The 24,743-nt window shown below is 40.1% G+C and overlaps 1 pseudogene; it reads left to right on the forward strand.

Annotated features, from left to right (window-relative positions):
- LOC126618138 (uncharacterized) overlaps positions 1–18,099 on the forward strand; it is an 83,349-nt pseudogene extending 65,250 nt beyond the window's left edge.
- The last annotated feature ends 6,644 nt before the right edge of the window (positions 18,100–24,743 follow it).

Genomic DNA, 24,743 nt, shown 5'->3' on the forward strand with positions numbered 1-24,743 from the left:
GTATGCAAGTGTGACATGTGTGGAGAAGAACCCCTTAGCTAGCTTTCCATCCATTCACTTTTATCAAATTCGTTTTAGAATCTGTTCAATTTACAAAGTTTGTTCTTGTTTTCAATTTTCGTCAAAACTCAATCCCCATTTATTTTGAAGTGTTAGATTAGTTAGAAATCAATTTAGTTTGTGTTTTTAAGTGTCTTGAGTCAACTCATAACCCAATTTCGTCCAATTTAGTGTTAGGTGTTCAAAACTGCCCAGAAAGTGTTTTTAAGGCAGTTTTGAGTCTTTTGGTTTGTTTTGGTGTTTTATAGTTTAGTTTTGCATTCTTTAAGTCTAGTTTAGTGTTTTAAACTTTGTTTTTACGTTTTGAGTCAGTTTCAAGTGATTTGGCAATCCCTCCTAATCCCCGGCCTAGAACGATCCCTACTTACATACTTTGCTACAATTGATAAAAAGAGGGTTTAATTTGTGTGCTTATATATTTCGCATCAAATGTTTGGCGCCTTTGCCGGGGATTAGCAACATTGCGAATCCCTTAGATTGTTTTATTTCAGTTTGTTTTAATGAATTCCAGATTCTGACCTTGTTTTGTTTCTTGTTTTTAGGTACTAGTTTATGACTCGGAGTTCTCATCCGATTCGTGAACACATCTTGGACTTTGACGATGATTTTTAGTGAGAATTGAGATGAAAAAGGAAGAATCCAAAACCTAGTGAATCAAATTCAAATTCAGAAGCCGAAGTTGAGTTTGAAGAAGAGGAACCCACGGCAAGAGTGGGTGAAGTAGAGGAAGCCATGGCACAAGACAATCGTACAATCAAGGAGTTTTCGGCTTCGGGATTAGACAATGCCGCACCTCTATGTATTCAATATCCCGCGGCTGCACAAGGAAAGATGATAGGAGCATATTTATGCGCCTTAGTTAGCTAGTTCTTATGCATTTTCATTATATTTTCTTCGTTAAAGTAGTCTGTTGAGCTACTTTCATGTGTTTTCAGGCTTAAAGGGCATATGACATAAAAGGATGCAAATTGGAGCCTTTTGGAGCAAAATTGAGCTTAGATTGGAAAGTACATGCTTGGAGCACAAGGAATGGACGAGTTTGAAGGTCAAAGGAGCTTAAGAAATGAAGAAATGAATGTGAAGAACAAAGAATTCAGAATTAGAAACCAAAGTTTCTAAAGTTGGAAGTTTCTATTCTTGGAGGTTTCCATTTGTGAGAGTTTCTATTCTTGGCGTTGGGCTTTTGGATGACCTATCCTTACCTCTTGGACTTGAGCCGCACTTCCTAGCCCATTCTCTCTTAAATTCTGACTTATTAGGGCCTTTAGTTGTGGATTTGGGTTATACAAATCCCTGTTTAAAACTAAGTGGACCTAAGCCCTAATTCTTTGTGGATATTCACCCTATGCCGCACCTAAACCCTAGCCCATTGCCTAATCTGATCTCCCTAATCTTTGCCGCACCTAGGGTTCTAGAATACTTGATTTCCTTGCCTTGCAAGGCATTCTAGAAGCCTTAACCCTAGCCCACTAAACCAGCCGAACCCTAGGCCTTTTCCCATACAAAATCTGATTGTTTTAACCTATTTTCTGTTGGATTTGGGTTTCTAGAAACCCTAATCTGATTGCTAGGGTTTTTAAGTGCCTATATATACTCCTTTAAAGCTTTTGGCCGAAACTACCACCTCCCATATCATCCATTCACTCCAGAAAATCATTCTAAACCCTTGCCGCAACCACCAATCCCATTCTCCCTAGTTCTAAGTCCTTGCCGTGCCTCCCTAGTCCTTTTAACCCTTCTACCCTCTTCCATAACCATCCATCCACCACAGCCGTGCCTTCCTACCACCATCACCACCTTGTGCAGCCACCAAAGGAGGAGAAAGAAGGAGTGCCGTGCAGTCCAAAGGAGGGAGAAGCCTTGCACATGCAATCTGCCATTAGTTGAGTGTTTGGAGTTCTTTCTTTCTTTGTTTCTGTTTTCATGTTTAATTTAACTTGCTTTTCAATTATGTTAAACATGTGGAACTAATTTCTTTTTAGTTAGAGGTGAATTTGAAGCCATGGACATATGTTTTATATGATTTGATTTCTTCCAATTATGATTTCAGAAATTGTGAATGTGATTTACTTATCTATTGGATTGATAACTTGTTTATGTATGTGGGTTGAGGGTCGACACTTAATTTGCATGCCTAAACTTGATGCTAGAGTATAAGGGAATTTCACCTAATCGTTATTAACTTATATTCATAAGTAGTGAAAGTCGCTAGTCACGATTGCGTTAAGTAAATCCTAGGCAAGAGTAACATGCGTATCCCATAGTTATGAATGCCTCGTCAATGCTTATGATTTCCATTGAACTTAATGATCTTTGATATGTGTCTCTATCATGCGTATTCCATAGTTAGAGTCCTTGATAAGAATAATTTGGTTGTAATGCGTATTCCATTCAATTCAATGAATCTAGGGAAATCTGAGAATTAATTGGTGCAATCTAGTTAATTTGGGGCATTGTCATTCATGGTTTGTTGGAAGAGTAATTGGAGATTGAGTTGTATGCATATGTTCATGTGTGGATAAGGAACCCTCTAACTAGCTTCTCACCATTCTATTTAATCACAATCTGTTTTGCTTTACATTTGTTTTCAAAGTTAAATTTTAAAGTTTTAAGTTCGTCAAAATCAATCCCCCATTTATTTTAAAGTGTTAGATTAGTTAGAAATCAATTTAGTTTGTGTTTTCAAGTGTCTTAAGTCAAGTTTTAGTCCAATTTCGTCCAAATTAGTGTAGGTACTCAAAACTGCCCAGAAAGTGGTTTTGAGGCAGTTTTGAGTCTTTTAGTTGCTGTTTTGAGTTTTTGATTTGTTTAGGTGTTTTAAACTCTAGTTTTGCATTAATTGAGTCTAGTTTAGTGTTCTACATTATGTTTTTATGTTCTTGAGTCAGTTTCACATTGATTAGCATCCCTAGTTAATCCCCGGACTAGAACGATCCCTATTTGCTCATATACTACAATTGTCATCCATAGGGTTTAATTTGTGTGTCAAGTTAATTCACACATCAAATTTTGGCGCCGTTGCCGGGGATTAGCAAAATTGCTAATCCCTTGTGTTTTTGCCGTGTGTCTTGATTTAATTTACCTCGTTTTCTGATTTTGTTTTGTTTTCTTGGTTTAGGTACTAGTGCATGACGCGGAGTTCTCAAACTGTGCATGCAAATATCTTGGACTTTAACGACGATTTTGAACGTGATTTGAGAAGAAAGAGGAGGCATCCCGAACCTAGTGAACCTAGTTCAAGTTCAGAGGCCGAATCTGAGTTTGAAGAAGTGGAAGAAGAAGTTATGGCCGCGGACAATCGGACCATTAAAGAGCTTTCGGCCTCGGGGTTGACCAATGCCGCACCATTATGCATTCAATACCCCGCGGCTGCCCAAGGCAAGACCGACGAATTCGAGTTGAAGTCAAGCTTGTTGCACCACATTCCGAAATACCATGGGCTTTCCATGGAAGATCCCAACAAGCATCTCAAGGAGTTCGAGGTTGTTTGTTCGAGCATAACACCCATCAATGTTGACGGGAGTATTCTGATGATGAAGGCCTTTCCATTCTCACTTTTGGAAAAGGCGAAAGATTGGTTTTACAAGTTAGCACCCGGAACAGTTACATCTTGGGATAGTATGAAAAGAGCTTTCTTGGAGAAGTTTTTCCCAACTTCAAGAGTCATTCTCTTGAGGAAACGGATTAGTGGCATCCAACAAAATCAAGGTGAATCGTTTCCTTCTTATTATGAACGTTTTAAATCACTTGTTGCTTCTTGTCCACAGCATCAAATGAAGGAGAAGCTGCTCATTCAATACTTCTACGAAGGACTCCTTCCCATGGAACGCCAAATGCTTGATGCCTCGGCGGGAGGTGCGTTGGTGGATAAAACTCGAGGGGCTGCAAAAGTTCTCATTGCCAACCGAGCACATAATGCACAACAATACGAAGGTATTGGACAAAGAGACCCCCCACGGCCACAAGTGAATGAGGTAAGTTCTATGCCCGAGATTCAATCCCAATTAGCTAACCTTACTTCTATTGTTTCTCAGTTGGCCGAGGTAATGAAGATTCATGGACCAAGTGTGTGTGGCGTGTGTTCTATGCAAGGACATGCCAACGATCAATGCCCTCAATTGATTGAGAATGGGGGTTGGGAATCTGCCAATGCCGTGGGTTTTGGGAACCAAAATCAACCACTCCATGATCCATACTCTAATTCCTACAATCCGGGGTGGAGAGACCATCCAAATTTCAAATGGCGGGATCCTCAACAACCCCAACAACAAGGAGGATTTAGGCAGCAACCATCGGGCTTTTATACAAAGCCATTCGTCCCCAATCAAAACCAAGTTCAATCTGCCCCAACAAACTCAGGTATGTCTTTGGATAATGATCAAGTTGTTAAGTTACTTACTACTTTGACGCAGGAAGTACAAACTCAAAATAAGGAGAGACAAATCCAAGACAAACTGGTGGATAATTTGGAGAAGCAAATGGGTCAAATTGCCGAGTTTATGGGGCAAATTAGAGAGCAAGGCAGATTGCCTAGTTCAACCGTTGTGAACCCGAAGGGAGGATTTGAAACCGCTAAGGCCATCATGTTGAGAAGTGGTAAACAGGTTGGAGCGGACTCAAATACATCCAAATCAAGTCAAGACGAGGAGGACAAGTTGCTGAAAGAGGAAGCACAGGGAGCAAAGCCCACGGCCAAGGATGACCAAACCTTGCCGCCACCACCTAGTCCTCCTAAACCGTCCCCAACCACCAAGGTAAGTCCCAATTCGACTTTTTCTAGTTCTATTCCACTAAATGTGCCCTTTCCTGGCAGGTTTAGGCAATCAAAGAAGGAAGAAGCTGAGAAGGACATTCTAGAGACTTTTTGGAAAGTTCAAGTCAATATCCCGATCCTTGATGCGATTAAGCAAGTCCCGAGGTATGCTAAGTTTTTAAAAGAACTTTGTACAACAAGGAGAAGGATTTCGAACAAAGAGGTAGTTCAAGTAAGTGAAAATGTCTCTGCTGTGTTACAAAGGAAATTACCCCCTAAATGCAAAGATCCGGGTAGCTTTACAATTCCGTGCGTTATTGGTAATACTAAGTTTGAACACTGCATGTTAGACTTAGGGGCTTCGATTAATGTTATGCCATACTCGATTTATGCATCTATGAACTTAGGTGAGCTTAAAAATGATGGTGTGATAATTCAATTGGCCGATCGTTCTAATGTATACCCAAAGGGTGTTTTGGAAGATGTGTTGGTGCAGGTTGGTAACTTGATTTTTCCAGCGGATTTCTACGTGCTTGACATGGAGGATTCACCCCATTCCACCCCATTGCCGATTCTATTAGGGAGGCCCTTCATGAAAACAGCCCGCACCAAGATAGATGTGTTTAAAGGAACTTTAACGATGGAATTTGATGGGGAAGTCATTGATTTTAATCTTTCTGAAAGTATTAAATTTCCTAAGGACGATCATTCTTGCTTTTCTATTGATATAATTGATGATTTGGCGCAGGATTTTCTTGATTGTTTGGAGAGGGATACACTTGAAACGACAATTGCACAAGGAATTGGGCAAACATATGGTTTTGCCGTGCCTAGAAGTGAGGAGGAGGCCGAGATAGTGGCTGCCCTGGAGTCACTACCTCAACACCATGGTAAGCCTTCTAACCCAATTTCAATTCCAGTTTCCACTAATAAGTTGTTACCCTCAGTGATTCAGGCACTCGTACTTGAGCTTAAACCGTTGCCCGATCATTTAAAGTACGTCTTTCTGGGAGACAACGAGACATTTCCTGTCATTGTCTCCTCATCACTCACGGCCCTAGAGGAGGAGAAGTTGATCCGAGTGTTGAAAGAGCACAAGACGGCCATTGGGTGGACTTTGGCCGATATTAGGGGAATTAGCCCGACTACGTGCATGCATCGCATACTTCTAGAGGAGGGGGCTAAACCAACTCGAGAGGCTCAGCGCCGTCTCAACCCTCCAATGATGGAAGTTGTGAAAAAGGAGATTATCAAACTTCTTGATTGTGGAGTGATTTATCCGATCTCTGATAGTCGTTGGGTGTCACCGGTGCAATGTGTTCCAAAGAAGTCCGGAGTGACCGTGGTGAAGAATGCCGAGAATGAGCTTGTGCCAACCCGCATCCAAACAGGTTGGCGAGTGTGCATTGATTATAGGAAGCTCAACGCCACCACAAGGAAAGACCACTTCCCTTTGCCGTTCATTGATCAAATGCTTGAAAGGTTAGCCGGTCATTCTTTTTATTGTTTCCTTGATGGTTATTCTGGATATAATCAGATTGTCATAGCGCCGGATGACCAAGAAAAGACAACTTTCACATGCCCCTTTGGTACCTTTGCTTATCGTCGCATGCCTTTTGGGTTATGCAATGCTCCGGCCACATTTCAAAGATGTATGGTAAGTATCTTTTCAGATTTTGTGGAAAAGATTATTGAGGTATTTATGAATGATTTCAGTGTGTTTGGTGATTCATTTGATGTATGTTTGGAAAATCTCACAATAATTCTGAAACGATGTGTAGAAACTAACCTAGTGCTTAATTGGGAAAAATGTCACTTTATGGTTAGACAAGGCATAGTTCTAGGGCATATTGTTTCAGAAAGAGGAATTGAAGTGGATAAATCGAAAATAGATCTTGTACGCTACTTACCCTCTCCTACTTCAGTTCGAGAGGTTCGTTCGTTTCTTGGTCATGCAGGATTTTATAGGCGATTTATCAAGGACTTCTCCAAGATCTCAAACCCTCTTTGCCGTCTCCTCCAGAAAGATGTGGCATTTGACTTCAACGAGGAGTGTGAGAAGGCGTTCAATCACCTCAAGGACATGCTAACTTCGGCCCCTATCATAGTTCCACCGGATTGGAGCCTTCATTTTGAGCTTATGTGCGATGCTTCCGATTATGCATTATGAGCTGTTTTGGGGCAAAGGAAGGACAAAAGGTCGCATGTTATCTATTATGCCTCTCGGACTTTAAATGATGCACAATTGAATTATTCTACCACTGAAAAAGAACTTCTAGCTGTTGTATTTGCTTTAGATAAATTCCGTTCTTATTTGCTTGGTACTAAAGTTATTATTTATACTGACCATGCAGCATTGAAGTACTTGTTCACCAAGAAGGAGGCCAAACCACGACTCATTCGTTGGATGCTTCTTCTCCAAGAGTTCGATATCGAAATCCGGGACAAGAAGGGAAGTGAAAACGTGGTGGCTGACCACTTGAGCCGTATGGTGCATGAGGAGGATGCCGTACCTATCATAGAGACATTCCCAGATGAGCAACTGATGTCCGTCAAGGTAAGTGAACCATGGTATGCTGATTTGGTGAATTATTTGGTGTCTAAACATGTTCCTAGTGAATTACTTAAACACCAAGGTGATAAATTGAAGAAAGAGGCACGGCTTTATGTGTGGGATGACCCGTATTTATGGAAATATTGCCCTGACCAAGTTATAAGTAGGTGTGTGCACGATTCTGAGTTTAATGCTATTCTAACCTTTTGTCACACTTATGCTTGTGGGGGACACTTTGGCACTCAAAGAACAGCACTTAAGGTGTTAGAATGTGGTTTCTATTGGCCTACCATCTTTAGGGATGCTAGAACATTTTGCATGTCTTGTGATAGATGCCAAAGAACGGGCAATATTGGTCCTAAGCAACAAATGCCGCAAACCCCCATTTTTAGTGTTGAAATCTTTGATGTGTGGGGTATTGATTTTATGGGTCCCTTTCCTTCGTCACATGGGTTTCTTTATATATTGCTTGTTGTGGACTATGTATCGAAATGGGTGGAAGCAAAAGCCACCCGAACTACTGATTCTCGAGTGGTTGCAGATTTTGTGAAAACTAACATTTTTGCAAGGTTCGGAATGCCACGAGTGCTAATCAGTGATGGCGGTTCCCATTTTTGTAATCGAACCATCGAGGCGTTGCTCAAGAAATACAATGTCACGCATAAGGTGGCCACACCTTATCATCCTCAAACGAGCGGGCAAGCCGAGGTTTCGAATAGGGAAATCAAGCAGATTCTTGAGAAGACCGTGGGGCCTACAAGGAAGGATTGGAGTTTGCGCTTAAACGATGCATTGTGGGCGTATCGCACTGCCTACAAGACCCCCATTGGGATGTCACCTTTCCGGCTCATCTATGGGAAGCCATGCCATCTTCCCGTCGAGTTAGAGCATCGGGCACATTGGGCCGTCAAAACGTTTAATATGGACCTTGATGCCGCATGTTTACATAGGAAGCTCCAATTGTGTGAGCTTGAGGAAATCCGACATGAAGCTTATGAGAATGCCCGGATTTACAAGGAGAAGACGAAGGCATTCCATGACAAGATGATTCGTGCCAAGACGTTCTATATTGGGCAGAAAGTGTTGTTGTTCAATTCTCGCCTTCGGTTGTTTCCGGGTAAGTTGCGTTCCAAATGGGTTGGTCCTTTTATTGTCACTAATGTTTTCCCTCATGGTGCAGTGCAAATCAAGAGTGCAAGGACGCAACAAGAATTCAAAGTGAATGGGCATCAATTGAAGCCTTATTACGAGATGTTTGAGGAACATGTCGTGGAGGAGGTACCCCTCCATGCCGTGGCACCTAGTCAAGCTTAAACGGAGGTACCGTCCGGCTGGAAGACGTTAAAGCAAGCGCTTCGTGGGAGGCAACCCATGCATTCGACAAAGGAAGACCTAGAGAGCATTCCAATTTCAGATTTGCGTTCCTAAACCCTTCTCTTTGTTGCTTATTTAGTTTCTGCCATGTTTAGTTTGTTAGTGTTTGTTTGTTTGTTTATGTGTTTTTGTGTTAGTTTATGCTTTTGAAACATTGAGGACAATGTTTGATTTAAGTGTGGGGGGGTAACCAAAGTGTTTTGATGCAAATTCGTAGGGTTTTCTCACTCATATTTCCCAATGTTGTTTCTTGCTGTTTTTAGGTGTTTTTAGGCTGTTTTGGTGTGTTTTAATGTGTTTTGATTCAAAAATCCGAAAATACCATAAAAATTTGAAAAATTGTTTTAAAAAACCCAAAAAGAGTTGTTTTTGTGTGTTTGTTTGTGTCTTAGGGTACCTTCCAACACAATGATGAGGATTCGGTTTTTAATTGCATGACTGTTAAAGAGAGTTATAAACATGGATGAAAGTTTGATTTACTCTTCGTTTATGCTTGGTTGTGGTTATAACTTATGAATTCACATGTAATCATAAGGAAAAAAAATTAGTTTTTGTAACATGCTTGAAGGAAGGAACTCAAACTAACGCTACATCCTTGAGAGACTTGAGCCTAAACTTTATTTGGAGAGTTATTAATCTGTGCATTCTTGTTTTCTAAAGTCGTTGCATGATCTCATTATTCTTTGCTTGGTTGTTACTTAGAATGCGTTTCATCACTTTAGTTCCAAATGCTAGAACTCATGCCAATTTCATTCAAAACATGTTATTGATTTGCATAACACATATTCAAGATGAAGTTGTGTAGTAGTTACCACCATAGCCAAAAAGCCTTCATTCCATACATTTGGTTTGTAGGTTTAACCCCGTTGAGCCTTATTTAGCCTATATTGTTTGTTAACCCACATTATCCTTACCTAGCCTAGATTAGGACCATCCATACCCTTGTTCTTAAAGCATAGTAAGCATGACTTAAAATGAATTCCTTTTGATCAAGGGTGTGCAGAAAACAAGTGTGGGGGAAAGTGAGCCTTGTGTATTGTGTGCCAAAGTCTTAAATGAGGCATGGGGTAGAAAAGAAAAAGAAAAGAAAAAAAATTCGTAGAAAAAAGAAGAAAAAATGTGAAAAGTGTGAAAAAGAGTTGAAAGAGCATGAAAATGAGCTCTAAGGTGTTGGTTGTTGAAGAAAGGGTCCAAAACATTGAATTTGACCCTAAGTGTTGCATGAATTTCCCCTTTGAGTTTAAAAGTTGATTTTTGCATTCAAAAGTGAATTCTAAGTGTCAATTTCATTGCTTTGCTTACTATTGTTTTAAGAACGTTTGTTACCCTTCACCTTTCTTTGTTAGCCAATACCCCAAGCCCCATTACAACCCTTAACTTCTATCTTGAGTGTTGTGTATTTCAATTTGTGGAGTTTGGGATCGGTATGAGCATATGGTGTCACTGGTTCTCGCGTCTAAGTAGTAGCATTCCTTTCATGAGATCATATACATGCTTATTAAATTCAGAAAAAGCTTTCCTTGTTATAACATATGTGAGCATTCGTTTTTATATTTACATCAATCTTCTCACATATAACTAGTATAGGGTGTGTAGTCAGAAAATCTGTGTGAAAATTGAGTGCATATCTAGTGAGGAATTGAGCAAATTCTCTAAGGCATGTTACTAAGTTCAAAATCATGTTTTAATTGGTTAAATGTGAACTAGTACGTGGTGACTATAAATAAGTATGTGCTTATGTGTAAAGATGGCTAAAATCTGTGGGAATGATGATTTTTAATATGTCATGTGCATTGGAAATCCCTGAGGCAAATATTGGAAGGTTTAGGTTGTTTTTGTTTGTTTTGTTTCATTTTGTTTCTTTTGTTTCTTTGTTTTGCTCGAGGACTAGCAAAAGCTAAGTGTGGGGGAATTTGATAGGAGCATATTTATGCGCCTTAGTTAGCTAGTTCTTATGCATTTTCGTTATATTTTCTTCTTTAAAGTAGTCTGTTGAGCTACTTTCATGTGTTTTCAGGCTTAAAGGGCATATGACATAAAAGGATGCAAATTGGAGCCTTTTGGAGCAAAATGGAGCTTAGATTGGAAAGTACATGCTTGGAGCACAAGGAATGGACAAGTTTGAAGGTCAAAGGAGCTTAAGAAATGAAGAAATGAATGTGAAGAACAAAGAATTCAGAATTAGAAACCAAAGTTTCAAAAGTTGGAAGTTTCTATTCTTGGAGGTTTCCATTTGTGAGAGTTTCTATTCTTGGCGTTGGGCTTTTGGATGACCTATCCTTACCTCTTGGACTTGAGCCGCACTTCCTAGCCCATTCTCTCTTAAATTCTGACTTATTAGGGCCTTTAGTTGTGGATTTGGGTTATAAAAATCCCTGTTTAAAACTAAGTGGACCTAAGCCCTAATTCTTTGTGGATATTCACCCTATGCCACACCTAAACCCTAGCCCATTGCCTAATCTGATCTCCCTAATCTTTGCCGCACCTAGGGTTCTAGAATACTTGATTTCCTTGCCTTGCAAGGCATTCTAGAAGCCTTAACCCTAGCCCACTAAACCAGCCGAACCCTAGGCCTTTTCCCATACAAAATCTGATTGTTTTAACCTATTTTCTGTTGGATTTGGGTTTCTAGAAACCCTAATCTGATTGCTAGGGTTTTTAAGTGCCTATATATACTCCTTTAAAGCTTTTGGCCGAAACTACCACCTCCCATATCATCCATTCACTCCAGAAAATCATTCTAAACCCTTGCCGCAACCACCAATCCCATTCTCCCTAGTTCTAAGTCCTTGCCGTGCCTCCCTAGTCCTTTTAACCCTTCTACCCTCTTCCATAACCATCCATCCACCACAGCCGTGCCTTCCCACCACCATCACCACCTTGTGCAGCCACCAAAGGAGGAGAAAGAAGGAGTGCCGTGCAGTCCAAAGGAGGGAGAAGCCTTGCACATGCAATCTGCCATTAGTGGAGTGTTTGGAGTTCTTTCTTTCTTTGTTTCTGTTTTCATGTTTAATTTAACTTGCTTTTCAATTATGTTAAACATGTGGAACTAATTTCTTTTTAGTTAGAGGTGAATTTGAAGCCATGGACATATGTTTTATATGATTTGATTTCTTCCAATTATGATTTCAGAAATTGTGAATGTGATTTACTTATCTATTGGATTGATAACTTGTTTATGTATGTGGGTTGAGGGTCGACACTTAATTTGCATGCCTAAACTTGATGCTAGAATATAAGGGAATTTCACCTAATCGTTATTAACTTATATTCATAAGTAGTGAAAGTCGCTAGTCACGATTGCGTTAAGTAAATCCTAGGCAAGAGTAACATGCGTATCCCATAGTTATGAATGCCTCGTCAATGCTTATAATTTCCATTGAACTTAATGATCTTTGATATGTGTCTCTATCATGCGTATTCCATAGTTAGAGTCCTTGATAAGAATAATTTGGTTGTAATGCGTATTCCATTCAATTAAATGAATCTAGGGAAATCTGAGAATTAATTGGTGCAATCTAGTTAATTTGGGGCATTGTCATTCATGGTTTGTTGGAAGAGTAATTGGAGATTGAGTTGTATGCATATGTTCATGTGTGGATAAGGAACCCTCTAACTAGCTTCTCACCATTCTATTTAATCACAATCTGTTTTGCTTTACATTTGTTTTCAAAGTTAAATTTTAAAGTTTTAAGTTCGTCAAAATCAATCCCCCATTTATTTTAAAGTGTTAGATTAGTTAGAAATCAATTTAGTTTGTGTTTTCAAGTGTCTTAAGTCAAGTTTTAGTCCAATTTCGTCCAAATTAGTGTAGGTACTCAAAACTGCCCAGAAAGTGGTTTTGAGGCAGTTTTGAGTCTTTTAGTTGCTGTTTTGAGTTTTTGATTTGTTTAGGTGTTTTAAACTCTAGTTTTGCATTAATTGAGTCTAGTTTAGTGTTCTACATTATGTTTTTATGTTCTTGAGTCAGTTTCACATTGATTAGCATCCCTAGTTAATCCCCGGTCTAGAACGATCCCTATTTGCTCATATACTACAATTGTCATCCATAGGGTTTAATTTGTGTGTCAAGTTAATTCACACATCAAAAGACCGAGGAATTCAAGTTGAAGTCAAGTTTGCTACACCACATTCCGAAGTACCATGGGTTGTCCATGGAGGATCCTAACAAGCACTTGAAAGAGTTCGAGGTGGTGTGTTCAAGCATGACTCCAATCAATGTTGACGGGAGCATATTGAAGATGAAGGCTTTTCCCTTTTCTCTCATGGAAAAGGCGAAAGATTGGTTGTATGAATTAGCTCCCGGAACGGTCACATCTTGGGAGAGCATGAAACGGGCTTTCTTGGAGAAGTTTTTCCCAACTTCTCGAGTCATCCTCCTACGAAAAAGGATAAGTGGAATTCAACAAGATGAAGGTGATTCTTTTCCTACTTACTATGAACGTTTTAAATCTCTTGTTGCTTCATGTCCACAGCATCAGATGAAGGAGGAACTTCTTCTACAATACTTCTACGAGGGGCTACTACCAATCGAACGTCAAATGCTAGATGCCTCGGCGGGAGGAGCCTTGGTGGAGAAGACCCCCACAGCAGCCAAGACATTAATCTCCAATCGAGCGTTGAATGCCCAACAATACGAAGGTGTTAGACAAAGGAGCAACCCACGGCAACACCAAGTGAATGAGGTAAGTGCCATAACCGAACTTCAAAATCAAATGGCTAACCTTACTACTTTGCTTTCTCAGGTGGTGGAAGGTCCAAAAGTGCAAAACGTGGCAGCTTGTGGCGTATGCTCCATGCAAGGACACCTTACGGACAAGTCCCCACAATTGATAGAGAATGGAGGTTGGGAAACCCTCAATGCCGTGGGATTTGGCAACCAATACCAACTGAGGAATGACCCATTTTCTAATACTTACAATCCCGGTTGGCGTGATCATCCAAATTTCAAATGGCGAGAACCCCAACAAGGCCAACAACAAAGCACATTTAGGCAACAACCCCCGGGTTTCTATCAAAAGCCGTTTGCACCAATTCAACCCCAAGCACAACCCGCCCAAAAATCAGGTTCTTCTATTGATAATGATCAGATTTTTAATTTACTAACTTCTATGGCGCAGGGCATGCAAACTAGGGACAAGAAGGTGGACGAGTTAGAGAAGCAAGTGGGGAAAATTGCCGAGTTTATGGGGCAGTTTCGAGAGCAAGGCAAGTTGCCTAGCTCAACCGTGGTCAATCCAAAAGGTGGATTCGAATCTGCAAAAGCTATAACTTTGTGAAGTGGGAAGCACATAGGATCTGACCCCCAACACTCCAAATCACGTTCTAACGAGGTGGAGGAGTTGATGATTGAAGAGGAAGAACAAAAACCACCCACGGCAAAGGTGGAAACACCTTTGCCGCAAACCCTATGTGATCCTAAGTCATCCAATCTGTCCAATAGAGGTAAGAACGTATCAAATCCAGTTCCTACTAATGTTTTTCCTTCGAATGTTCCTTTTCCAAATAGGTTCAAGCAAACAAAGAAAGAAGAAGCTGAAAAGGACATTCTAGAGACATTTAGGAAAGTTCAAGTCAACATACCCCTTTTGGATGCAATTAAGCAAGTCCCGAAGTACGCCAAGTTCTTGAAGGAACTTTGCACCACGAGGAAGAGGATGTCGACCAAGGAAGTTGTGAAAGTAGGCGAGAACGTGTCAGCCATCTTGCAATGCAAACTGCCCCCTAAATGCAAAGATTTGGGTAGTTTTACGATTCCTTATGTCATTGGTAATACTAGGTTTGAATCTACCATGTTAGACTTAGGTGCATCTATAAATGTCATGCCATATTCAATTTATGCATCTATGAACCTAGGAGAGTTAAAAAATGATGGTGTAATTATACAATTGGCCGATAGATCTAATGCCTATCCAAAGGGAGTTTTGGAGGATGTTTTAGTGCAGGTTAATCATTTGATCTTTCCGGCGGATTTCTACGTACTTGAGATGGATGAATCGGACCATACCCCTTCATTACCCATCCTCCTTGGAAGGCCATTCATGAAAACGGCTCGAACAAAGATTGACGTATTTAATGGCACTTTAACGATGGAATTTGATGAGGAAGTGATTAATTTCAATCTTTCTGATTCTATGAAGTTTCCTAGTGAAAATCATTCATGTTTTGCTATTGATATAATTGACTCTTTCGCGCAAGACCATTTTGACAATTTGAAGGACGATGCACTTGAATTGGTCGTTGCACAAGGAAAGAACATGAAAAACATTGAAACAGCCACCAAGGAAACCCACGGCATGCATGAGGATTCCATTGCCGTGCCCCCTAGTGAAGATATCATTGAGATGGTGGCTGCCCTTGAGTCATTGCCATCGCAAACTGGTAAGTTTTTGGACCCTATTTTAAGTTCGGTTTCGTCTAATAAAATGCTTCCCTCAGTTGTGCAGCCACCCACACTTGAACTTAAGCCATTGCCTAGTCACTTGAGGTATGTTTTCTTGGGAGAGGATGAGACATTGCCCGTCATCATTTCATCCTCACTCACGACACAAGAGGAGAGTAAATTAGTAAGGGTGCTAAAGGAGTACAAAACGGCAATTGGATGGACATTGGCCGACATCAAGGGAATTAGCCCTACTACGTGCATGCATCGCATACTTTTGGATGAGGGGTCTAAAACATCTCGAGAGGCTCAGCGCCATCTCAACCCTCCTATGATGGAAGTTGTGAAGAAGGAGATCATAAAGCTTCTAGATTGTGGAGTTGTCTATCCAATCTCGGATAGTCGGTGGGTTTCGCCCGTTCAATGCGTACAAAAGAAATCCGGAGTGACAGTGGTAGCTAATGCCGAGAATGAACTTGTTCCTCAACGTATTCAAACCGGTTGGAGGGTGTGCATCGACTATAGGAAGCTAAATGCCACCACAAGGAATGATCACTTCCCATTGCCGTTCATTGACCAAATGCTTGAGAGGTTAGCGGGTTATGCTTTCTATTGTTTTCTTGATGGTTATTCTGGTTATAATCAAATTGTCATAGCACCCGAGGACCAAGAAAAAACCACTTTTACATGCCCTTTTGGTACATTTGCATATCGTCGCATGCCTTTTGGTTTATGTAATGCACCTGCCACATTTCAAAGATGCATGATGAGCATATTTTAGGATTATGTAGAGAAAATAATTGAAGTTTTCATGGATGATTTTAGCGTCTTTGGTGATTCGTTTGATAGTTGTTTGCATAATCTTAGCTTGATTTTAAAACGTTGCATTGAAACTAACCTTGTTCTTAATTGGGAAAAATGTCATTTCATGGTTAAACAAGGCATAGTTTTAGGTCATATAATCTCTGAAAAAGGTATTGAGGTTGATAAGTCAAAAATAGATCTTGTACGTCACTTACCCTCTCCGACTTCGGTTAGAGAGGTTCATTCTTTTCTTGGCCATGCAGGTTTCTATCGTAGGTACATCAAAGATTTCTCAAAGGTGGCACAACCTTTTTGCTGACTTCTACAAAAAGATGTGACGTTTGAGTTTAATGAGGCATGCACGGCATCATTCAACCAACTCAAGGAGTTGTTGACTACGACACCAATCATTGTCCTACCGGATTGGAGCCTACCTTTCGAGCTTATGTGTGATGCGTCCGATTATGCGTTAGGAGCTGTTTTGGGACAAAGGAAGGACAAGAGGCCGCATGTCATCTACTATGCCTCACGGACGTTGAATGATGCGCAGTTGAACTATTCCACTACGGAAAAAGAACTTCTTGCCGTTGTTTTTGCTTTAGATAAGTTTAGATCATATTTAATTGGGACTAAAGTAATTGTTTTCACTGACCATGCAGCTTTGAAGTACTTGCTGACTAAAAAGGAAGCCAAACCGCGGCTAATTTGTTGGATGTTGCTACTTCAAGAGTTCGATATTAAGATTTGTGACAAGAAGGGAAGTGAGAACGTGGTGGCTGACCACCTAAGCCGCATGATGCATAATGAGGAGTCCCTACCCATTGTCGAGACATTCCCCGATGAACAATTGTTGTCCATAAAGGTTAGTGAGCCTTGGTATGCCGATTTGGTGAACTTTTTGGTGTCAAAACAAATTCCAAGCACTTTCACTAGGCACCAACATGATAAACTTAGGCATGATGCACGGTTTTATGTGTGGGATGATCCATATTTATGGAAATTTTGCCCGGATCAGATTGTACGTCGATGTGTGCATGATTCTGAATTTCGTTCAATTTTAAGTTTTTGTCACACATATGCATGTGGTGGTCACTTTGGCACACAAAGAACAGCACTTAAGGTGTTACAATATGGGTTCTATTGGCCTAGTATCTTTAAGGATGCTAGAACGTTTTGCTTAACATGTGATAAATGCCAAAGAATGGGTAACATAGGTGCTAGGGATTAAATGCCGCAAGTTTCTATCCTTAATGTTGAAATTTTTGATGTTTGGGGAATTGATTTTATGGGTCCCTTTCCTTCCTCGTATGGTTTCATGTATATTTTGTTTGCGGTTGATTATGTGTCGAAGTGGGTGGAAGCTAAAGTCACCCGGACTAATGACTCTAAAGTGGTTGCAGATTTTATTAGAACTAACATTTTTGCAAGGTTTGGCATGCCACGTGTCATCATAAGTGATGGAGGATCGTACTTTTGCAACCGGACCATAGAGGCGTTATTGAGGAAATACAATGTCAACCATAGGGTTTCTACACCTTACCATCCTCAAACAAATGGCCAAGCCAAGGTTTCCAACCGTGAGATCAAACAAATTCTAGAGAAGACCGTTGGGCCTACAAGGAAGGATTGGAGCTTACGGTTAGATGATGCACTTTGGGCATATCGTACGGCGTACAAGAACCCATTGGAATGTCCCCATTTAGGCTCATCTATGGCAAGCCGTGCCATCTCCCCGTTGAATTGGAGCACAAAGCTCATTGGGCCATCAAGAAGTTCAATATGGACCTAAATGCCGCAAGAAGTCATAGGAAGTTTCAACTCAATGAACTTGATGAGATACGGCATGAGGCGTACGAGAATGCTAGCATTTACAAGGAGAAAACCAAAGCTTTCCATGATAAGATGATTCGAGGCAAAACATTCTCCATAGGCCAGAAAGTGCTATTGTTCAACTCCCGTTTACGGTTGTTTCCCGGTAAGTTACGTTCTAAGTGGATTGGACCGTTTGTTATTACTAATGTTTTTGTTCATGGTGCAGTCCAAATCCAAAGCTGGAAAACGGGACATGAATTCAAGGTGAATGGGCACCGATTGAAGCCCTATTATGAGCACTTTGAGGAGCATGCCGTGGAGGACATCTCCCTGCATGCCGTGGGCTCCAATGAGGAGTGAATGAGTTCTTCGTCCGGCTGCAAGACGTTAAAGAAAGCGCTTCTTGGGAGGCAACCCATGTATTCAAATAAGGAAGATTTTTGAATCGCTCCACAATCAGTTTTGCGTTTCTAAAAACCTTCCCTTTTCTGTAGTTTTATTTTGCCTTGATTATCATTTTTATTTGTGAAACACTGCCAGTTATGCAAGGTATTTTTCCATTCATAAAAAAAGAAAGGAACATTAAGCAGATAAATACAAGAGGGAACCTTCACAAAGGCTGCTTAGGAAAAGTCTCAGTAGTCGGCAGAGCCTCAGCAGTCGGCGGGGCCACAGAAGGAGGAGGTATCAGATGTTGATCATTTGGAGCTTCACTACGCGGTACAGCCCCAGAAGACGAAGGCAAATGCTGTTGGAACAAACCCACAAACCTCCGATGATCAAGTAAAATCTGACCATCAGATTCCTGCATCTGGTCAATTTTCCTCTTCATGTTTGTGGCATAGTTGTGTGCGAGCTTGTGCAACTGTTTATTCTCATGCTTGAGCCCTCTAATCTCCTATTTGAGACTCATCACTTCAGCCGCCAACGATTCAACTTGACGGGTTCGAGCAAATAGGCGTTGGGCCATGTTGGACACAAAACCAGCACACTGCACACTAAGAGCCAGAGACTCCTTAACAGCCAACTCATCAGACCGTCTGGAAAGCAGTCTGTTATCTTTAGGAGTGACAAGGTTTCAGGCCACCACCGCAGCGGTCATGTCATTCTTCATCACCGAATCCCCAACGGTAAGAGGACCAATAGGGGATATGAAGGATGGGCGCCATATGTTATCTGGAGAAGGCGAGACTGCCTCTTCACCAAGGTTCAAGTCAAAACGACGGTTGGAAGGGCCAGACATTTTCATAGGTGTTAAAGAAAGAAGAGGTCGGACAAGTCAAGATCGTAGAAGTGCAAGAAGGGAGTTTTCTATAGGCAGAAATTCAAGTGTTCTTTGAACGTCCTGCGTACCTCTATAAAAATCAACATGTGATGGGATTTTAGAGATTGAAGAGGCGAGTTCAGAAATCGAAGAGGCCAACTAAAAAAATCAAAGAGGCGCTAGCTTTCTCAAAAGCTGGGCTTGCTCAGAAACCACGGCCAATCTTCTTTTCCAGATTTGTCCGCACTTGTCACATGCAACCTCTGCACTCGACGGGATTTCAAAGATCGAAGAGGCAATTCCAGATATTGAGAGGCATCTGCTTTTCCAGACGTGTCAACATCTGTCACATGCAGAGTAAGCTTTACGGAAATCACGAGCAGTTTGTCTTAGCGCCGATTCCAACCATCTGCTTTTCCAGACGTGTCAACATCTATCACATGCAGAGTCAGGTTTGCGGAAATCACGGGCAGTTTGTCAAAACGCCGATTCCAGATATCGAAGAGGCACTTGCTTTTCCAGACGTGTCAGCGCCTGTCACATGCACACTCAGCTTTACGGAAATCACGGGCAATCTGTCTATGATTTCTGGTGAAGTAGAAAGCATGTGAAGTTTACTGTTCAATCATCAAACGGTTGCCGACAAGAGTGAAAGAACAATACCGGTTATTATTTCCTATAAATGTTGACCTTCACCCTCCATGGCAAGGCAGACATACATAACCTTCAGTCATCTCCGAGAATGCCTTTCCAACAAACCCTCTCAAGTCACTCAGTGTTCCGTATTCCTTGGGGTACCTCTGCAAATAACCCATCCAAAGCAAAAGTATTTCATATCATGAAGGTTGAAAGCAAGAGTATCTCATATCATGCTTTCTCCCTGTCCTTCTCCTTGTCGTTATTTTAGGACAAGGAGAAAATGAGTAATCAGCCAGCACTTGGTATCAATCTTCCGATCTGGAAACGACTGCCTGGAACCCCTTCCTGATTGCTTACCTAGCCTTGCTCTTGAGTACTCATCTTCATCATCTTATGCTTCCTCTTCGTCTACCACATCTGCTTGGGGAACAGATAAGGGAAGTGAAAATGATACCTTGAAGCATGTGAAGACAATTTACCAATTCATCCTCAGCTAAGGACAAGGAGAAAGAAAGCAAGAGGTGGGCACTTGGAAAGATTGAAGAAAGAAACAGACTAACACCTTTACCTCGTGCTTGCCCGCCGTGCAGATGAAACAAGCAGAGAAGAATGCAGACTGCACAATCAAATCATCCCAGCAGAAGGAGTCTGATTTGAAACCAAGGAACTCTCATATTTCTCGCTCAGAATTCCAAACCAGTTCGAGATCAAAGCTGTGGAAAGTCAACAAGATCATCTATCTCCAAAACCAGATTTGCATTCTTAAACTCTACTCTGTCTGGTTTTTACTTTGCCATATTTGTCATGTGTATTCGTTAATTGTTTGTTTGCTTGTTTTTGTGTGAGTTTATGCTTAAAACATTGAGGACAATGTTTGATTTAAGTGTGGGGGGGGGGGGTAACCAAGTTGTTTTGCATGAAATTCGTAGGAGTTTATCACCCATTACTTCTAGTGTTGTTCCTTGCTGTTTTAAGTGTTTTTAAGCTATTTTGGAGTATTTTAGTGTGTTTTGACATAAAAATCCGAAAATCTCATAAAAATTTGAAAAATTGTTTTGAAAAAAAACCAAAAAGAGTTGTTTTTGTATGTGTCTTAGGGTACCTTCCAACACAATGATGAGGATTTGGTTTTTAATTACATGACTGTTAAAGAGAGTTATAAACATGGATGAACATTTGATTTACTCTTTGGTGTATGCTTGGTTGTGGTTATAATTTATGAATTCACATGCAATCATAAAGGAAAAATCAGCTTTGTAACATGCTTGAAAGAAAGAACTCAAATGTACGCTACAACCTTATGAGACTTGAGCCTAAACGTTTATTTGGAGAGTTAATAAACTGCGCATCATTGTTTTCTAAAGTCGTTGCATGATCTCATTATTCTTTGCTTGGTTGCTACTTAGAAGGCGTTTCATCATTTAGTTCCAAATGCTAGAACTCATGCCTATTTCATTCAAAGCATGTTATTGATTTGCATAACACGTATTCAAGATGAAGTTGTTTAGTGAGCCGAGAGCCAAAAAGCCTATCCCATTCATTATATGTTTAAGTTTAACCCCGTTGAGCCTTGTTTAGCCTACGTTCTTTGTTAACCCACACTATCCTCACCTAGCCTAGATTAGGACCATCCATACCCTTGTTCTTGAAGCATAGTAAAGCATGACTCAAATTGAATTCCTTTTGATTAATGTATTGCAGAAAACAAGTGTGGGGGAAGTGATTCTTGTGTGTGTGTGTGCCAAAGTCTTTAATAAGGCACGGGTCGAAAAAAAAAAAAAAAAGTTGTGAAAATGTATGAAAAAGAGTTCTAAAGTGTTGTTTGTTGAAGAAAGGGTCCAAAACATTGAATTCGGCCCTAAGTATTGCTCAAATCTTCCCTTTGTGTTAAAAGTTGATTTCTACATTCTAAAGTGAATTCTAAGTTTCGATTTCATTACTTTGCTTGCTATTGCCTTAGGAACGTTTGTTATCCCTATCTTTCCTTTGTTAACCATTACCCCAAGCCTCGTTACAACCCTTGACTTCTATCTTGAGTGTTATGTGTTTCAATTTGTGGAGTTTGAATTTGGTATGAGCATATGGTGTCACTGGTTCTCGCATCTAAGTAGTAGCATTCCATTCATGAGATCATATCTAAACATGCTTAATAACTCCAAAAATTGCTTTCTTTGTAACACATATATGTGAGTGTTCGTTTTCATGTTTACATCAATCTTCTCACATATAACTAGTGTAGGGTGTGTAGTCAGAAAATGTGTGAAAATAGAGAGTATCTTGTAAGGAATTGAGCAAATTCTCTAAGGCATGTTACTACATTCAAAACATCATTTTAATTGGTTAAATGAGAACTAGTAAGTGGTGACTGTGATTAAGTATGTGCTCAAGTGTGAAGATAACTAAAATCTGTGGGAATAATGATTTTTAACATGTCATGTGCATTGGAAATCCCTGAGGCAAATGTTGGAAGGATTAGAATGTGTTTTGTTTACTTTGTTTTGTTTGTTTGTTTCGTTTTGCTCGAGGACTAGCAAAAGCTAAGTGTGGGGGAATTTGATAGGAGCATATTTATGCGACTTAGTTAACATGTTTTCTTGCATTTACTTAGTTAGTTATTGCTTATAAGAGTGTTTTAAGCTATTTTCGTGTGTTTGTAGGTCCTAATAACAAAGTTGGAAAGAAAGTGCATTTTGGTGCAATTTGGAGCAATTTTGGGCCAAAATGGATTGCATGCATATGGAGCAAGTGGGATGGACGTTTTTGGTGTTTTAAAAAGGGTTTCAACACATGCAAAAATCTGAATAATGAAGTTGAAGTGTGGAAGTGTGCAGATACATACACTTAAGGAACAATTTGAAAGGAAAAGAAGTGAAAGATGCCATTTGTTGGATTGCTTTACAAGATGTATTCACATTTTCAGCAACTACAAACATAATTGCAAGCTGAAATGATGCATAGCATGTGTGTAGAAGTGTAAAGTGGCCGAAAGTTGATGTTTGCAAGATGAAATGATGCAAAACATGTGTGTGAAAGTTGTCTAACAGCTAGTACATGTGGAAAAGGGATGGAATACAAGGCAAATGCATCAGAAATTGAAAAATTAAGGTACATGGATAGCTACAAAGGAGTTGAATTAGCAAAAGAGGAATGATTGCCTTTTGTTAATGTTGGAAATATGCCCTGAAAGTCAATCTTTGGAAGAAACCTTTCAGGACAAATGAATCGATGTATGGATGACTCTTATACATCAAATGGCAAAGATACTAATTAGGACTATCCCAATAAACGATATATGTCCTTATTAATGAATCCATGGACAATGGATCGATTGATGAAGTAATCTAATGATGTTAGACTACAGAGACCTTCTTCACATAACCATTATGTCCAAAAAGGTTCCTGGTCATTGGATTGTCGGAGGGACACTGACAATGCTTAGACCGGTACATACTGTGTCCACTTCAAATGGAAGAATGGAAACTTTCATCCCATTTGTGTAGTGACACTAAGACAAGTATGTAGGTGCTCATTAAGGGAATGAGTTCACTGAACACAATCGAACGAGAGTACTTGCATGGAGGTCTACTCACATGTCAAGCAAGTAACTCTAATGGTTGGAATAATGTAAGTAGTCCTTTGACCTGAGGCATTGTCGTTGTCTTGTGGCGAAGTACTTAATCTTTGATTATGTCAAAGTCACCCCATTCGCGGATGTCCACGACATAATTGTGGTTAAGCCACTTAGTCATGAAGGCAAGTGAATGCGCAACAAGGAATCTCTAATCCTCGATTAGAGAGGAAGACTACTCTAAGATATGATTCGGGAATCTTCGGCCGAAGTATCGAGCGTAATAAAGGAAAGCGTTCCTATACGACTCAAATGAATCATATAAGAAGGAATAATCACATTAGGGGTTTGACATAATATATCCATATCCTAGTAATGTGATTGAGAGTATTGTTTTAGAGAAGGATCGAATTACATTGTAATTCCAACTGAATAGGTTATCCGAACAACTTCTACATTAGCTTGGGTAGCTATGACATATGGTTAGATGTCACTCATAGCTTGTGAGTTCTTCTAGATGATTAAATGTAGTCATCAAAGAAGAAAGGTGAATTAAAAGGAAGTTTTTAATTCACTAAGTGATTGGATTAAATATAATCAATTGGATTGATGTCAATCACCTCACTGCCTTGCTAATTAGAACCTAAAATGATTGTACACCGATACACTCTTGTAGTGAGTAATTAATGGATGATGGAAATAATTAATTGGATTAATTAAGTGTTGTGATTAATTTAGAAAGTCTAAAGAAATCATAATAGCGATAAAAGATCGTTTTGGGCTTAAAGAAACGTTCGGGTTTAATTGGGCCCATTGGGCCTAAATCCATTGGGCTTTTATTCAAGCATTGGATGACTAGAAATAAATAAAAGCCCAAAGCCCAAACCAACACAAAGGGGCCGGCCCTTGCAAGTGGAGAGGGAGAGATATTTAGTCAAGTTGTTGACTAGGTTTCTTTTTGTCTATATAAGGAACTTTATAGAGTTTTAATCCTTAAGGGGTTTTTGTGTGTTTTAAAACAACAAAGAGGCTAAAGAAAACATCTCTCTAAAATCACAAAGGCCGGCCACCTAGAGGGTGAATTAGCTAACAATCTTTCACCCTTTTGATTATTCCTCCATCCATCTCACTACACTAGTGGGTGTGGATATTTAGAGGTCTTCTCCTTTGGAGACTAAAGGAGAACCTTGGAGCACTCTTACTAACAAAGTGGAGGAGGCAAGGAGGGAGGCTAGGCTCAAGGACTTCAAGGAGCAAAGGACTTGGAGGTGGTCCATCCTTGGTCTAAAATCAAGATCAAGAGGTATAGATCTATACCTTCACTTTATTCTTAACTTAAATGTTTTAGATGCATTATATATAAACCTATGAACCTTGAAGGGGATTTGCATGACTATAGCTTTGATATTGTTTGATAAATCGCTTCCGTTGCTCATGTATATAAATTTTGAATTGTATATGCATGCTAGTCATTTAGAAATCCCATGTGTTAAACTCATAATTTTTCCCTTCAGTTAAAGGCAAGACACAATG

Source organism: Malus sylvestris, chromosome 4, assembly GCF_916048215.2.
Source record: "Malus sylvestris chromosome 4, drMalSylv7.2, whole genome shotgun sequence".
Taxonomy (NCBI): Eukaryota; Viridiplantae; Streptophyta; class Magnoliopsida; order Rosales; family Rosaceae; genus Malus; species Malus sylvestris.